The sequence below is a fragment of the Dermacentor andersoni genome, chromosome 8, assembly GCF_023375885.2.
Source record: "Dermacentor andersoni chromosome 8, qqDerAnde1_hic_scaffold, whole genome shotgun sequence".
NCBI lineage: Eukaryota > Metazoa > Arthropoda > Arachnida > Ixodida > Ixodidae > Dermacentor > Dermacentor andersoni.
In genome coordinates, this window is record NC_092821.1 from 144,415,412 (window position 1) to 144,430,416 (window position 15,005).

Below are 15,005 nucleotides of genomic sequence, written 5' to 3' on the forward strand. Positions count from 1 at the left end.
ACCTTGTCATCGAAGAAACTGCTCGTCGGCTCTTCCTTTTGTCTGATTGCAGTGAAGACCCTTCACCTCAGAAAGCGAACGCTTAGAAGCACAATGCAAGAGTGTAAGTAAATTTTAACGAGACCTTTCGCAAGATGACAAACGAAGGGCAGCTTGTGTATGCAAGAGCTAAATTATTTTTCAACGTCATATTCTTTCTCGAATGAAGTTTCACTACAGTCAAACCTTACCATAGTGGTCATCGTTTTAACCAAGTATCACATATTACGAATAAATTTAAATTTAGTGCGCCATGCTTTACTACTAAAACTTAAGCGAACCTACTGGATTTGAAGCTCAATCGGTTAAAGGCAAAACAATTTTCGCGCGGCTCCAAGACGTCTGAAAGTAAAGAGAAAAGAAAAGCCGAGACTACCACAACGGTTACTTGAAATGTTCCCAGCAGCGCTCTTTAATAATTACGTTGCACAGCACCGGCTGGGAAGTCCTTGGCGCTGGTCTTCATCTGTGTTAAAAATGAACATTAGATTTTGCAAAAAAAAATGTTGCTCTATATCCAACATCTTTATAATGGGATCAACTCGGTGTTCTCATGATAGTGGGAACGTCAGATTTTGAATGCAGGAATATCACCCTCCTGCAGTGGATGATTTGGAAAAGCTCGCATTACGTCACTGTAAATGACGTTCGTGATGCTAGATTCGTATGAGAAAACACTACTAAACTTTGCTCCAGCTGTGTGGAACTGTCGTCATTCTCCTTACTGCCACGTGTCATTTTTCAGAGACCGGAGAAAAACGCACGAATTGTTTTCATGGGCAAAAAAAAAAAAAAAAAACGCTGTGTTTTATCAGTTGGAGCAGCTCTTTTAGTGTTTTACAGATCGTGACATATCCACAATATCGCTTAGATGGCGCCAAAGGGTCAAGAAGGACAAAATCTCTTGTGAAGCTACAAAAATGAAACAGACTATTTCTCGCCGTGCCGGGGATTCATGTCCTCTCACCCTTCTCTCTGTACAGCACCTTACTATACTGCCGCTACGTAGGAGCACATTTCTTTAACGAGATTGATTTTAGCGATGGACAAGGTTAAGATTGAAAGGAAAAACAATGAGCTACGAGAGGCACAGCCGTGGTGGACAGTGGGTTGATTTTGACCAGCTAAGATACTTTACCGTGCGCTCAGCGCTTTCATTTTTCATTTTGCTTTCTTAAAGACCTCACTCGGAGTCATTACATAAGCCATAAGTTGACAACAATTTTTTTTAATAGATCAAATATAGCTTAAGGGACAAGGTACCCAAGCCTGCTGCAATGGTTTAGTGTCAACGGTCTTGTCGGTGTTGAGCTTAAAGGGAAGCTGAAACACTTTTCGAAAAAAATGAGTTCTCTGCGGCATTCTACAGTTTTGAGTCCCCTGAACACGAATATCTGGTTCAAAAAGGGCGGAAACAAACGCAAGCGTCTGTTTTTCCAAGAAAACGCGCACCAGCGCCTCAGGGCATCGCGCGAACGCCGCTGTTGCCCGTGATTGGTCGGGGCCGCTGTGACGTCGTTGGCGGTAGTCGCCGGTCGGCGCCGCCGCATGTCTCCGTTCCAGAGCGTAGCACCATTCCTTTCTCTCTGGTAGCACGCGGTTCTGCTGTTCTGGCTTCATAGCTGAGTTGCAAGATGGAACGTTCTCGCTGTCTCCGACAGCTTGTGTTGTCCCCGTACATGTTTGAACCCACAGCCGATACGGAAAACGATGGCGGCAACAGAGTCAACGACGATATTGAGTGTGCCAACAGCGAGAGCGATGTGTGCACCTTCTCGCGCGCTGGAAATCTTAGCTGGTACGCATGTTTTTTTTTTTTTTTTCATGTAGCTGCACGTTGCAATGACGGGAGAAAAAATGCGCTAAAGTGTCACTGGGAACATGCTGCTGGAAGAATGCCGAAGCACTAACTTCTCATTAGATTTACACGGGTGCAATTCCGCGATGTCAAGCACCTTGCCGCTGCTTGTCTAAAGTCCCGTGGTTTTTTCAGCGTTGATACACGATCGAGAACATAAGTGCCGCGTTTCAAAGCGCGCACATGCAGTGCTGTGAGGTACAGTCATGGAAGTTGCTTATCATACACATCCAGAGATGACCAGAGGTATTATATGTGCAATATTCATACTATGGTTCGACGACTTTGCGAGTGTGGCTCGATCAAGAATCGGTATGCGTGCTCCATGCTAGTGTTGACATAAAGATATTAGGCAGTTTTAGCACCGCCGTGTGGTAAATACGATAACTGAACCATACGTCGAATGTCACTAGGCAAGCCTACACTCCATTTGATACCTCAGGTGCATCGCTGTGGAAGCTCCGCTGGAAGTCCGGTCACCAAAATTTAGTACTGCGCGCGTTTCCGTCTATGCTTCGCAGCGTGCCAGCGGCGTTTGCTCGCGCGAGCATGCACATGAAGCTGCCGCGACGGGCTGCAATTAAAAAATACCGAAAAGAATTTTTTTTTTTAATAGAACGTGTTAGCAGCCGTATAAGTACACGGATGGTTTCTATGGGTAAATTCTTCTTTTTTTTTCATTCCGAACTGAGCTTATATATGGAAAGCTTTCTGAAAAATCGGGTCAAGAAGCACCGAACTTTTTCTAAGTGCGAACGCAGCCACTGCAAGAAGTATCTCAAGCCTCCACAGTGTTGCACCTGATGTATGAAACGGAGTATAGCAACGCTAGCAACAACGCGTTTTCGCATTTCTCGTAAGGCTATCCGGCTACGCTAAAACTGTGTTACCAGACGTTAATGGCTGCAAATGTTCGTATTTCTCCAGGGCATCAATGTGGGCCTAATCACGCTTTCATTAAACTAGGTGCACCTGCATGTGCTGCGTATTGATGGAAGATGAAGAGAACTGTTTGTGCTGCCAGGAGGTGCAAGAGATTAGGAAAAAACAGAAGCGCACGCAGTGCGTAACAAGTTCAAGACAATTCAGGACTGTGTGCCTCAGCAGGGCAGTACTGGAATTGGCACTTGCCCAGAAAGGAGTCGAACCGGCTGGACAAGGCAAGAAGTTTACACACAGGTGTGAAAATGATATGGCCAATGGAAAAAGAGTGATACGAAAGCAATTTTTTTTTACAGGCAGTTGAGGTATGCAGCATACCGCCAGTTTGTCTGGCTAGTATGGAAAAAGTTGGGAAAGAAGAACCGTCGAATTCTGCCAAGCTGTGTACTTGAAGTTGTTCGGGCTTCAGTCGCGCCGATTTAATTGGAATACCGATTGCCCGCATCGTTGTCAAGCTCCGATGATAGTCACTGTCGCGGAAATGGTCCGAGCACAGCACAGTTGATTTCGTCGGCACGAACTTATCTCTCCTCACCGCACGTACCCACTGCGCTGCAAGCTTCTTTTCCTTCGGGAATTTGTGAAACACCACGTCGTCTCGCCAGCCTGTGTTCTCGCAGCCGAATGCTGCACAGAACGAGGGCATGTTGGGCGCCCTTGGCTGTAGGCACTCACGCAGCACAGAAGGAAAGAACAGTTTACGAAAATCGCAAAACAAACGTGAGCGGCGGCGGCGGCGGCGGCGGCAGATCTCTCGTAGCGTCGTTCAGTAAAGCGCAGGACGGAAAGAGGCATGTCAGCACGCCGGTCCGCAGCTCGGTCGGCTCGGTCTCCGCCCATGACGTCACTCGCCGGTTCTCTCTTCTGCCAACGTCCTCACCCGGCGCTCCGGGAAGCGATGGGGGCGTGTCCGCGCGGGTGATTTAGAAAGCGATTTCCGCCCGTTATATTAACAAAACGAAAAAAAAAATTTCAGAACCGTAAATTATTAGGTCTGTTCTTCCCAATCCCAGCAATTCATAGAAATTGAAAACCGTTTCAGCTTCCCTTTAAGGCCACGAGTTGCATAGCGTCCGTGGTGGCCCCGTTCCGATGGACGAAGACGCGCACAAACGCTCGTTTACTGAAATTGAGCTGCACATTCAATAACTCCGATCGGTGAAAACTAATACGGAGTCCCCCCACCTCGGCCTCCCTCATAATTAGATCTAGGTTTCGACTTATAAAACCCTAGCATTTATTCAATTTTGATAGTGCTCCGACGCTTCTCCCGTGAATACCGATGAACGGATGATAGCGGCGATGTCGCATAAAGACAGCCGTTTCAGTATGCAGGAAAGTCGGGGAAAGGAAGGATACTGCAATGTGACCAGTTATGCCCTCACTGAAGGGAAAGGAAACGAAACGAACGCGCGCACTAGTGCAAGCGACACTTTATGAATAACCTGTGGCAAGTGACATCCATGTTGGAGATAAAATATAAGGTGTGTGGGCGAGAGGCAGTGTAAGCAAAGTTGCGAAAAATATTTATACTGGATCTTTCTTTAATTCTCTTTTTTAAACTCGGCCATGTACCGTTAGAAGGTGCAGCCCCACTACAGTACTTGATGCTGGTAATACTGACATTCCTTCACGTAGTTGATCTCGAGCAATGCGACAGTGAGCTGTCATTATATTTCTTTTACGAATCAGAATGTTGTGAGCGAAGTCACTGAGAAACCCCCCTGCCACAGTGTCGCATAAAACTACGTGCGCCGAGAATCCTGTCGTGGGCTTGCCATCAAGTTAAAGCCTTAACTTCCTACAAGCTCACCGACAAAGTCAGCACGAGATAGGTAAGACTTTTTGCTAGTTTGGTGGGTCACCATTTATATGCTCACAGCACAAGCCTAAGCACGGAGAAAGACAAGGAACAAGAAACAACAATGCCGATATTTCTTGTTTCTTTTCGTTGTGTACGCTCAGCCATCTTGCTGTAAGCATGTTTAGCATCAGCGCAGAACAACGCTCATATCCACCAAATTAGGCATATAGAACAAACGTGCGTTCAGCAAGACAAATTTTCTAACGATCTTGTTAATGACAACACCTAGGGTGATAATTAAGGACGCACAAGAAGCCATCACCGTCATGCCACTGTAATACTACTATGCACAAATGGGACTTCGTTGTACACATATATTCCGCTCGAGAGCGCGCACACCATACAAGAAATATTCAACACAACTCGCAGTCGCTGTTGCCTCGCCATTGCGTACCTCTCGTCTCAATAAATGAACCAGTGACGTCGTCTCGTTTCACAGATACTCTGCGCTCCATTCGCACCCTGTTTTTCCACTTATTTTTATACTGTTGCGGGTAGAATTGGCGGTTCTAAAATATATTTTGACAGCGGGGGAACAGACATGAAGAGGCAGAACCTAATAACTAAAGAGCAGAGTTTTGCCCTATTGTAGAGAAGTCCCCGTTAGAGCAGTGCCGAAATCGATCATTCTGAGAGTTCACTAAGCGGTAGGACTTGAAATCACCCTACATGAAGTTCTAAGACATTGAATCTCCCACACTGATTTTAGGGAGCAGGGGCACGCCGCAGGGCTCGCTTCTCTCCCCGTTTCTCTTCGACGTGGCGATGAGGAGTCTCCTCGAAGCTCTGAGAAATATAGAAGGGCTAAATTTCAGTATGTATGTGGATAACAACCACCTCTGGAGTAACTAGACGAGCGATGTGAAAGAAGGATGGCCAACGAAACTGCGTATGGCGAACTGCACTTTCGCCCAATGCTTAATTTCGCCGATACTGCTCACGAGATGACTTCTCTATGATAGAGTAAATCTGTGCTCTTCAGTTATTAGTCTCGAATGCGATGGGCCTGCCAGAACAATGGGGATCCCCGCACGCCTGCGACTTGGATGCGGCTGCAGACCAAAGGTCAATGGCACTCTCGCATTGGGCGTAAACGGGAAGACTGCTAATGAAGCTGTGCAGGGTGATACTCGCTGGACAATTTCTTTTATATTACTCTGAGCTTCCCTGACTTCAAAACTTATGAAACTTCAACACCTGGAGGTTACTGCCGGCAGTGGCTGTACTGATGCAAAACGGAGGGCTTCCATAAAACAAAGTCTAGAGCAGCTTGAAGTGTACGAGGCTGGAACTTCCAGTCCACTTGTGCAATCATAACAAGCTTGGGCATCGAACCAAGCTCCAAGAAGGTCGGCGCGTACGGTCAGGTCGCCTAAGAGGTCAAGACATCATCATCATCATCTTCTTCTTCATCAGCACATTTTTGTGTCTGCTGCAGGGCGAAACCCTCTCCAAGCGACCTCAAATTACACCTGTCTTGTGCTAGCGTACTAGCACCTGTAAATTTCGTAATTTCATCACAACACCTAATTTCCCGCCGCCACCCTCGACAGAACTTTCCTTCCACTGGCACCCATCCAGAAGTACCCCCCCAGGTTATCTGCCCTTCGCATTACATGGCCAGCACAGCTCCATTCTTTTCTCTAATTGTCAACTAGAATATCGGCTATCCCTATTTGCTCTATGATGCGCACCACTCCCGTCCTGTTCCTTAGCATTACACCTAGAACTCTTTGTTTCATCGCTCTTTTTCGGCCCTTAACTTATTCTCGAGCTTCTTTGCTAACCTCCTCAATTTTTGCTCCATATGTGAGAACCGGCTATTGCAATGATTTCGCCCTTTTTCAACGACTGAGGTAAGCTCCCAGTCAGCATTTGCTAACGTCATCAGCAATGTCGACTAGCATTCATAGGTACCCTTATACATTTTCTGTAAATCGTCAGGAAAGGAGTGGGCTATTCTTGTGTCGTGGCAGTACGATTATCTTCATGTCATAAACGGTAGTTATTAAAGCGATTCATGTCATTTGATGGGAACATAAAGCCGCAAGTTTGTTCCCCATTGAAAAACGATTTCCTCTTGATTAGTGATGATGCGATTCTACTGCTTAACCATTACTTGTCCTCGACGTCTTGCCCAGCTTAAAATTTAGGTACACAATGACCCAATTAGGACGTTCTTTTTCTTTCTCTCCTCCCTAGAGTACGAGGACTGATGGTTCACCACATTTCGTCTTGTCGCCCTCCTTCTTCCTGCAATAGTTTTTAGATTTCCAGTCAATTTCTCATTTCCACTTTTTTTTTCACATTATACTTACTTCGAGCACTGCGAAACACCAGCGACGTGGACTTTCCAATCGCACCGGAAGGAGACTTTTGGTTGCAAGCCAGTGCAACTTGGCACTTGGAGAGAATAAAATGAGGGCCCCCTCTAAGATGCTAAGTTTAAATTAGCATGGTTTGTTTACGCAGGTTCTCTGCGGTGGAACCAGCCATTTTGTTTCCTTGCTGGAGCTATCTGAAGCGCACTTGGTTCTGCCCTACAAAGAATTGTAGGCGCTTCTGTCGATAGATTCTGATCTGAAACGTGCCTGTGAGCAAATGCGACACAACCGAGACGGGAATCCTATAGTGAAATAGAGAACACAAAGGAGCCTGATGATTCACCTACTCAGTCTGGTTAACCTCCCTGCCTTTCCTTCTTCCCTTCTCTCTCTTTCTCTCTCTCTCTCACGTTTCACGAAGTGCTCCGCTTTTGCCGCTATGGACGCAAGCAACGCTGCCTTCCACATCCAATGTCAGGTTACTTGCAACTCTACATGACCACATTGTAATCGAGAAATGACACAGCCATTTATTTATTTATTTATTTATTTATTTATTTATTTATTTATTTATTTATTTATTTATTACAATATCTTCAAGTCCAAGGGCGCGTTACAGAAAGGTGTACAATAAAAAAGGTAAAATCATAATGCATGAAAAAGAAAACAGCATGGTATGCAGCAACGAAAAAGCGTAGGCTTAGGCGAATTGCAAGATAAGCTTAGGACAAGGCAGGTTAGGCAAACACATAGTTTTTAGCGGGAGTTTCTAGTAAACATGTGTCAGATATATCGGCAACAGCGTTCGGCAGGTGGTTACAATCGCTAGCCATTTCTGGCACAAAAGAAAACGCTATACAAAAAGAAACGTCTATAGCTCAACAGGCAGATGACCGCGCTTGTGACGGGAAAAGTTATGCATTCAGCTACTGTGATGCCGGTCTTATGTTGTCCTTTCACCCTCTTTGATTTAACCTGCTTTTACAAGGTATACGACAATCGACACAAATCTTCACCTCACCGACGTTGGTGAGAAGCAACTACCATATTCAAGATAGAAAAAAGGACAATGAAACACACGGAAGAAAAGACTGGGACGTTGTACTCGCAAGACCAAAGGTTTGAACATGAACTCAACATAGTAAGATTTTTAGAGTTCATTGCGCCCATTCTCATCTTCAGCGTACGCTTCATTAACATTAGTGAGGTAAAACTTCTTACTTGTGGCCCACGTACAGGGCAACTAGTCTATAAAGTAGTTTAGCTGGAATTACCAGCTACTGCGAAAAGCAGAACAAGTTCACTTCTGCTGGGATTTTAATGGTTATGTCGTCTAATTTGCAACACGTGGATCGTATACTATTCATTAGTTGCGGAATGTAGGACCGCTTTGGCACAACCTGCGCCGAAACCTTGTTACCACGACACTGCACGGGCCTTCCGCAAATGCAATGTGGGAGCGTGGAGAAGTTGGCAGGAGAAGTGTATTTCTAACCTCTAAGTGCCTCGGCTGCTGCTGCTGCTGCTGCTGCTGCTGCTGCTGCTGCTGCTGCTGCTGCTGCTGCTGCTGCTGCTGCTGCTGCTGCTGCTGCTGCTGCTGCTGCTGCTGCTGCTGCTGCTGCTGCTGCTGCTGCTGCTGCTGCTGCTGCTGCTGCTGCTGCTGCTGCTGCTGCTGCTGCTGCTGCTGCTGCTGCTGCTGCTGCTGCTGCTGCTGCTGCTGCTGCTGCTGCTGCTGCTGCTGCTGCTGCTGCTGCTGCTGCTGCTGCTGCTGCTGCTGCTGCTGCTGCTGCTGCTGCTGCTGCTGCTGCTGCTGCTGCTGCTGCTGCTGCTGCTGCTGCTGCTGCTGCTGCTGCTGCTGCTGCTGCTGCTGCTGCTGCTGCTGCTGCTGCTGCTGCTGCTGCTGCTGCTGCTGCTGCTGCTGCTGCTGCTGCTGCTGCTGCTGCTGCTGCTGCTGCTGCTGCTGCTGCTGCTGCTGCTGCTGCTGCTGCTGCTGCTGCTGCTGCTGCTGCTGCTGCTGCTGCTGCTGCTGCTGCTGCTGCTGCTGCTGCTGCTGCTGCTGCTGCTGCTGCTGCTGCTGCTGCTGCTGCTGCTGCTGCTGCTGCTGCTGCTGCTGCTGCTGCTGCTGCTGCTGCTGCTGCTGCTGCTGCTGCTGCTGCTGCTGCTGCTGCTGCTGCTGCTGCTGCTGCTGCTGCTGCTGCTGCTGCTGCTGCTGCTGCTGCTGCTGCTGCTGCTGCTGCTGCTGCTGCTGCTGCTGCTGCTGCTGCTGCTGCTGCTGCTGCTGCTGCTGCTGCTGCTGCTGCTGCTGCTGCTGCTGCTGCTGCTGCTGCTGCTGCTGCTGCTGCTGCTGCTGCTGCTGCTGCTGCTGCTGCTGCTGCTGCTGCTGCTGCTGCTGCTGCTGCTGCTGCTGCTGCTGCTGCTGCTGCTGCTGCTGCTGCTGCTGCTGCTGCTGCTGCTGCTGCTGCTGCTGCTGCTGCTGCTGCTGCTGCTGCTGCTGCTGCTGCTGCTGCTGCTGCTGCTGCTGCTGCTGCTGCTGCTGCTGCTGCTGCTGCTGCTGCTGCTGCTGCTGCTGCTGCTGCTGCTGCTGCTGCTGCTGCTGCTGCTGCTGCTGCTGCTGCTGCTGCTGCTGCTGCTGCTGCTGCTGCTGCTGCTGCTGCTGCTGCTGCTGCTGCTGCTGCTGCTGCTGCTGCTGCTGCTGCTGCTGCTGCTGCTGCTGCTGCTGCTGCTGCTGCTGCTGCTGCTGCTGCTGCTGCTGCTGCTGCTGCTGCTGCTGCTGCTGCTGCTGCTGCTGCTGCTGCTGCTGCTGCTGCTGCTGCTGCTGCTGCTGCTGCTGCTGCTGCTGCTGCTGCTGCTGCTGCTGCTGCTGCTGCTGCTGCTGCTGCTGCTGCTGCTGCTGCTGCTGCTGCTGCTGCTGCTGCTGCTGCTGCTGCTGCTGCTGCTGCTGCTGCTGCTGCTGCTGCTGCTGCTGCTGCTGCTGCTGCTGCTGCTGCTGCTGCTGCTGCTGCTGCTGCTGCTGCTGCTGCTGCTGCTGCTGCTGCTGCTGCTGCTGCTGCTGCTGCTGCTGCTGCTGCTGCTGCTGCTGCTGCTGCTGCTGCTGCTGCTGCTGCTGCTGCTGCTGCTGCTGCTGCTGCTGCTGCTGCTGCTGCTGCTGCTGCTGCTGCTGCTGCTGCTGCTGCTGCTGCTGCTGCTGCTGCTGCTGCTGCTGCTGCTGCTGCTGCTGCTGCTGCTGCTGCTGCTGCTGCTGCTGCTGCTGCTGCTGCTGCTGCTGCTGCTGCTGCTGCTGCTGCTGCTGCTGCTGCTGCTGCTGCTGCTGCTGCTGCTGCTGCTGCTGCTGCTGCTGCTGCTGCTGCTGCTGCTGCTGCTGCTGCTGCTGCTGCTGCTGCTGCTGCTGCTGCTGCTGCTGCTGCTGCTGCTGCTGCTGCTGCTGCTGCTGCTGCTGCTGCTGCTGCTGCTGCTGCTGCTGCTGCTGCTGCTGCTGCTGCTGCTGCTGCTGCTGCTGCTGCTGCTGCTGCTGCTGCTGCTGCTGCTGCTGCTGCTGCTGCTGCTGCTGCTGCTGCTGCTGCTGCTGCTGCTGCTGCTGCTGCTGCTGCTGCTGCTGCTGCTGCTGCTGCTGCTGCTGCTGCTGCTGCTGCTGCTGCTGCTGCTGCTGCTGCTGCTGCTGCTGCTGCTGCTGCTGCTGCTGCTGCTGCTGCTGCTGCTGCTGCTGCTGCTGCTGCTGCTGCTGCTGCTGCTGCTGCTGCTGCTGCTGCTGCTGCTGCTGCTGCTGCTGCTGCTGCTGCTGCTGCTGCTGCTGCTGCTGCTGCTGCTGCTGCTGCTGCTGCTGCTGCTGCTGCTGCTGCTGCTGCTGCTGCTGCTGCTGCTGCTGCTGCTGCTGCTGCTGCTGCTGCTGCTGCTGCTGCTGCTGCTGCTGCTGCTGCTGCTGCTGCTGCTGCTGCTGCTGCTGCTGCTGCTGCTGCTGCTGCTGCTGCTGCTGCTGCTGCTGCTGCTGCTGCTGCTGCTGCTGCTGCTGCTGCTGCTGCTGCTGCTGCTGCTGCTGCTGCTGCTGCTGCTGCTGCTGCTGCTGCTGCTGCTGCTGCTGCTGCTGCTGCTGCTGCTGCTGCTGCTGCTGCTGCTGCTGCTGCTGCTGCTGCTGCTGCTGCTGCTGCTGCTGCTGCTGCTGCTGCTGCTGCTGCTGCTGCTGCTGCTGCTGCTGCTGCTGCTGCTGCTGCTGCTGCTGCTGCTGCTGCTGCTGCTGCTGCTGCTGCTGCTGCTGCTGCTGCTGCTGCTGCTGCTGCTGCTGCTGCTGCTGCTGCTGCTGCTGCTGCTGCTGCTGCTGCTGCTGCTGCTGCTGCTGCTGCTGCTGCTGCTGCTGCTGCTGCTGCTGCTGCTGCTGCTGCTGCTGCTGCTGCTGCTGCTGCTGCTGCTGCTGCTGCTGCTGCTGCTGCTGCTGCTGCTGCTGCTGCTGCTGCTGCTGCTGCTGCTGCTGCTGCTGCTGCTGCTGCTGCTGCTGCTGCTGCTGCTGCTGCTGCTGCTGCTGCTGCTGCTGCTGCTGCTGCTGCTGCTGCTGCTGCTGCTGCTGCTGCTGCTGCTGCTGCTGCTGCTGCTGCTGCTGCTGCTGCTGCTGCTGCTGCTGCTGCTGCTGCTGCTGCTGCTGCTGCTGCTGCTGCTGCTGCTGCTGCTGCTGCTGCTGCTGCTGCTGCTGCTGCTGCTGCTGCTGCTGCTGCTGCTGCTGCTGCTGCTGCTGCTGCTGCTGCTGCTGCTGCTGCTGCTGCTGCTGCTGCTGCTGCTGCTGCTGCTGCTGCTGCTGCTGCTGCTGCTGCTGCTGCTGCTGCTGCTGCTGCTGCTGCTGCTGCTGCTGCTGCTGCTGCTGCTGCTGCTGCTGCTGCTGCTGCTGCTGCTGCTGCTGCTGCTGCTGCTGCTGCTGCTGCTGCTGCTGCTGCTGCTGCTGCTGCTGCTGCTGCTGCTGCTGCTGCTGCTGCTGCTGCTGCTGCTGCTGCTGCTGCTGCTGCTGCTGCTGCTGCTGCTGCTGCTGCTGCTGCTGCTGCTGCTGCTGCTGCTGCTGCTGCTGCTGCTGCTGCTGCTGCTGCTGCTGCTGCTGCTGCTGCTGCTGCTGCTGCTGCTGCTGCTGCTGCTGCTGCTGCTGCTGCTGCTGCTGCTGCTGCTGCTGCTGCTGCTGCTGCTGCTGCTGCTGCTGCTGCTGCTGCTGCTGCTGCTGCTGCTGCTGCTGCTGCTGCTGCTGCTGCTGCTGCTGCTGCTGCTGCTGCTGCTGCTGCTGCTGCTGCTGCTGCTGCTGCTGCTGCTGCTGCTGCTGCTGCTGCTGCTGCTGCTGCTGCTGCTGCTGCTGCTGCTGCTGCTGCTGCTGCTGCTGCTGCTGCTGCTGCTGCTGCTGCTGCTGCTGCTGCTGCTGCTGCTGCTGCTGCTGCTGCTGCTGCTGCTGCTGCTGCTGCTGCTGCTGCTGCTGCTGCTGCTGCTGCTGCTGCTGCTGCTGCTGCTGCTGCTGCTGCTGCTGCTGCTGCTGCTGCTGCTGCTGCTGCTGCTGCTGCTGCTGCTGCTGCTGCTGCTGCTGCTGCTGCTGCTGCTGCTGCTGCTGCTGCTGCTGCTGCTGCTGCTGCTGCTGCTGCTGCTGCTGCTGCTGCTGCTGCTGCTGCTGCTGCTGCTGCTGCTGCTGCTGCTGCTGCTGCTGCTGCTGCTGCTGCTGCTGCTGCTGCTGCTGCTGCTGCTGCTGCTGCTGCTGCTGCTGCTGCTGCTGCTGCTGCTGCTGCTGCTGCTGCTGCTGCTGCTGCTGCTGCTGCTGCTGCTGCTGCTGCTGCTGCTGCTGCTGCTGCTGCTGCTGCTGCTGCTGCTGCTGCTGCTGCTGCTGCTGCTGCTGCTGCTGCTGCTGCTGCTGCTGCTGCTGCTGCTGCTGCTGCTGCTGCTGCTGCTGCTGCTGCTGCTGCTGCTGCTGCTGCTGCTGCTGCTGCTGCTGCTGCTGCTGCTGCTGCTGCTGCTGCTGCTGCTGCTGCTGCTGCTGCTGCTGCTGCTGCTGCTGCTGCTGCTGCTGCTGCTGCTGCTGCTGCTGCTGCTGCTGCTGCTGCTGCTGCTGCTGCTGCTGCTGCTGCTGCTGCTGCTGCTGCTGCTGCTGCTGCTGCTGCTGCTGCTGCTGCTGCTGCTGCTGCTGCTGCTGCTGCTGCTGCTGCTGCTGCTGCTGCTGCTGCTGCTGCTGCTGCTGCTGCTGCTGCTGCTGCTGCTGCTGCTGCTGCTGCTGCTGCTGCTGCTGCTGCTGCTGCTGCTGCTGCTGCTGCTGCTGCTGCTGCTGCTGCTGCTGCTGCTGCTGCTGCTGCTGCTGCTGCTGCTGCTGCTGCTGCTGCTGCTGCTGCTGCTGCTGCTGCTGCTGCTGCTGCTGCTGCTGCTGCTGCTGCTGCTGCTGCTGCTGCTGCTGCTGCTGCTGCTGCTGCTGCTGCTGCTGCTGCTGCTGCTGCTGCTGCTGCTGCTGCTGCTGCTGCTGCTGCTGCTGCTGCTGCTGCTGCTGCTGCTGCTGCTGCTGCTGCTGCTGCTGCTGCTGCTGCTGCTGCTGCTGCTGCTGCTGCTGCTGCTGCTGCTGCTGCTGCTGCTGCTGCTGCTGCTGCTGCTGCTGCTGCTGCTGCTGCTGCTGCTGCTGCTGCTGCTGCTGCTGCTGCTGCTGCTGCTGCTGCTGCTGCTGCTGCTGCTGCTGCTGCTGCTGCTGCTGCTGCTGCTGCTGCTGCTGCTGCTGCTGCTGCTGCTGCTGCTGCTGCTGCTGCTGCTGCTGCTGCTGCTGCTGCTGCTGCTGCTGCTGCTGCTGCTGCTGCTGCTGCTGCTGCTGCTGCTGCTGCTGCTGCTGCTGCTGCTGCTGCTGCTGCTGCTGCTGCTGCTGCTGCTGCTGCTGCTGCTGCTGCTGCTGCTGCTGCTGCTGCTGCTGCTGCTGCTGCTGCTGCTGCTGCTGCTGCTGCTGCTGCTGCTGCTGCTGCTGCTGCTGCTGCTGCTGCTGCTGCTGCTGCTGCTGCTGCTGCTGCTGCTGCTGCTGCTGCTGCTGCTGCTGCTGCTGCTGCTGCTGCTGCTGCTGCTGCTGCTGCTGCTGCTGCTGCTGCTGCTGCTGCTGCTGCTGCTGCTGCTGCTGCTGCTGCTGCTGCTGCTGCTGCTGCTGCTGCTGCTGCTGCTGCTGCTGCTGCTGCTGCTGCTGCTGCTGCTGCTGCTGCTGCTGCTGCTGCTGCTGCTGCTGCTGCTGCTGCTGCTGCTGCTGCTGCTGCTGCTGCTGCTGCTGCTGCTGCTGCTGCTGCTGCTGCTGCTGCTGCTGCTGCTGCTGCTGCTGCTGCTGCTGCTGCTGCTGCTGCTGCTGCTGCTGCTGCTGCTGCTGCTGCTGCTGCTGCTGCTGCTGCTGCTGCTGCTGCTGCTGCTGCTGCTGCTGCTGCTGCTGCTGCTGCTGCTGCTGCTGCTGCTGCTGCTGCTGCTGCTGCTGCTGCTGCTGCTGCTGCTGCTGCTGCTGCTGCTGCTGCTGCTGCTGCTGCTGCTGCTGCTGCTGCTGCTGCTGCTGCTGCTGCTGCTGCTGCTGCTGCTGCTGCTGCTGCTGCTGCTGCTGCTGCTGCTGCTGCTGCTGCTGCTGCTGCTGCTGCTGCTGCTGCTGCTGCTGCTGCTGCTGCTGCTGCTGCTGCTGCTGCTGCTGCTGCTGCTGCTGCTGCTGCTGCTGCTGCTGCTGCTGCTGCTGCTGCTGCTGCTGCTGCTGCTGCTGCTGCTGCTGCTGCTGCTGCTGCTGCTGCTGCTGCTGCTGCTGCTGCTGCTGCTGCTGCTGCTGCTGCTGCTGCTGCTGCTGCTGCTGCTGCTGCTGCTGCTGCTGCTGCTGCTGCTGCTGCTGCTGCTGCTGCTGCTGCTGCTGCTGCTGCTGCTGCTGCTGCTGCTGCTGCTGCTGCTGCTGCTGCTGCTGCTGCTGCTGCTGCTGCTGCTGCTGCTGCTGCTGCTGCTGCTGCTGCTGCTGCTGCTGCTGCTGCTGCTGCTGCTGCTGCTGCTGCTG

At 54.7% G+C, this 15,005-nt stretch overlaps 1 protein-coding gene across 18 annotated transcripts in view; it reads left to right on the forward strand.

The window, feature by feature from the left end:
- LOC129384282 (uncharacterized) overlaps window positions 1-15,005 on the forward strand; it is a 667,107-nt gene that overhangs the window by 410,595 nt on the left and 241,507 nt on the right. The window contains exon 1 of one of the 18 annotated variants that reach the window (XM_072290011.1): window positions 53-103. The exons of the other annotated variants lie outside the window; for them this stretch is intronic. The gene's annotated coding sequence lies outside the window, so the exon portion shown is untranslated. Of the gene's footprint in view, window positions 1-52; window positions 104-15,005 lie in introns of those variants that run through there. 18 annotated transcript variants of the gene reach the window in all.